The 2,337-nt window shown below is 46.5% G+C and overlaps 1 protein-coding gene across 1 annotated transcript in view; it reads right to left on the reverse strand.

Annotated features, from left to right (window-relative positions):
• The window catches only part of LOC104529322 (EH domain-containing protein 3), a 29,309-nt gene that overhangs the window by 26,330 nt on the left and 642 nt on the right, over positions 1-2,337 (reverse strand). The window lies entirely within an intron of this gene.

Consider the following 2,337-nt stretch of genomic DNA (forward strand, 5'->3'; position numbering starts at 1 on the left):
GGAAGGGAAAAACTGCAGTTAGGGACATGACATCTTTCACATAGCAAAATAACTCTCAGTTCTGTGGCTGCCTGAAAGCAGGCGAGAGAACAGCCTGGTTCCACTGAAAACAAGCCAGTGCTCTTCTCACTTCACTGGCTTTGACCTACACAACTCACCTCCTTCCTCCCTGCCTCAGCCTCTAGGAATGTTTCTTACTGCTGACCTTGACTGCTGCCTTTCTGCACTGCCTCCTGACAGGCGAGCAGCCTCACTGCAAGATGCCACAGCTTAGGTGCTTCAGAGCCTTGCATTTATTCCTTGTTTCACCTCAGATTCCCCAAGAATAAGATAAATGTTTGGGAGATAAGCCTACCTCAGGTACATGACTAAGGTCCTTTATCTTTTAAAAAGAATTTTAAAAAGGTGTACTGGGATCCAGGCAAATTGGAACTGAGTTCATTCCACACTGGTGTTTAGTGGCACTAAGTCATCTCCCTAAACTGCATGGCAGCACAAGCAGGATGCAATATAAGAGTGGAGTGGATACACAAGGATAACATTAATTATCTCCCATCCTGACAAGATTATGGAAGATATGTCCAGAGGTTTTTTCTTGCTTCACTCTAATTCTAAGACATAATGGTTGTTTTCCCTCCCACTTCCTCTTCCAGTCCTCTTTAACTCCTCCTTGCTCAGTTTTAGCTCCCACTTGCCTTCCCACAGTAACTCTGGATGCTAATCTGGTGCTTATCCCAGCCCTCTAATGACCAGCATCTACCAGCTCACACTGGAAGCCTATCAGGAGCAACACTCAGTTTTCTGGCACCGCCTGCTTTGGTTTGGTTGGGAACATACTGGAGTACCAGAGGCCCTGTGGTTCTCAGCCTTCACCTTCTTATGTACTTGCTATTTTACACAGAGAAAACACTGTTCTCCTGGGCAGCCTTCTCAGGTCAGCTTTGCACTCCTGTAAAGTAGAAGGTCCTGGTCACTTCTGCTTGACCATAGTCTCTGGGTAGGATTATCCCAGCCAAAGCTGGGAGATGAGGACACAGGCATGAATGAAATGCAGCAGTCCAAGAGAGGCTCAGATCAGCTTGCTGACAGCAAAGGCATTGCTGCCATCCCACATGAGTGAAGACTCAATCTTCTCCTTTTGCCTTTTAGGAACATGCTTTTAGGCACCCAAACTTCTTGCAAAAGGAGCTCAGGCTTACAGAAAAAGGACTTTACTGAACAGAAAGAGGCAAAGGCAGGAAGCCTCTGCTACCAACAGCATGCAGGTGAGACTGCAGGGAAAAGCTGATGCTGGCAATCCAGAGAGAAGCATCAGGAAGAGATGCTCTAGTTACACAGCCAGCAGCCTCAGGAATGGACATTCAGTAACCTCCTTGTGTTCAGGGGAAGTTCTGCTCTGAGGTGTCAGTAACCCAGAGGACAGAAAAAGCCTTTCAAACAGGTTTGGTACCAAGTCACATAACAAAGATCTGGGGTTGAACCAGACAACTATATTATCTAAGCTAGCTTCTTTATTTCTCACAAGAGAAACTCCCTTTCCAACCATGTGCCAAATTAAGGTCATTCATGCCCCTTCACCACCTACCTGATCTGCCCACACAAGAAAAGCCATTTCACTCAAACTTTGCTGGACAGGTGCATGGCAAGGTAGCAGAAATGCATTCTGTTCTTGGCTCCTGGCTGGAGCATTAAGTAGTAGGAATACTGCAGCACACAAGAAAATTCCCCTGCATTTCTCAAGGTCACTCCTGAAGAGGTACAGTAAATTTGATTCACCTCTCTACTCTCCACAGCTCCCTCCTCCACCAAGACAGACTGGTAGAACAAAGGGCTAACAGCTTGTGGCTTGCATCCAGATTTACACTGGGGTAATTCCACAGATTTCAACACAGCCACACCAGAAAAAGGCTGGAATCTAATACTAAGCTTATGAATCACATAGGAAACACAGACAGCATAGCTTCAGCTATGATCCCAAGAGAAAGGCTGCTGCAAGTTGAACTAGCAGTGTGGCTGAACAGAGATCCCTGCAACCAAGTCTGGCTGAGAAAGTTTAACCCTCTCTTTGACAGTCTTAGATCAAATCTCCTGCTGGCTGCTGGCCTTCCTTCACAGTTATGAATGAGCTTGCTGCTCCCAGCATCTCAGCAGAGCAGGACACAATTAAAAACAGGGCTTGCTTTTGGAACCCTGAAGACAGGCACATGTCTCTCTTCTGTGCACACACACACACCAGAGCACACATATTTCTTAAACTAGGCTCTGAGCATTGCCTCTGGGCACAGGGAAAGACACAAGGACACAGACCACTAGAAATCCAAGCAGTGACTTTAGCTT

The sequence above is a fragment of the Antrostomus carolinensis genome, unplaced genomic scaffold (assembly GCF_000700745.2).
Source record: "Antrostomus carolinensis isolate BGI_N321 unplaced genomic scaffold, ASM70074v2 scaffold11210, whole genome shotgun sequence".
Taxonomy (NCBI): Eukaryota; Metazoa; Chordata; class Aves; order Caprimulgiformes; family Caprimulgidae; genus Antrostomus; species Antrostomus carolinensis.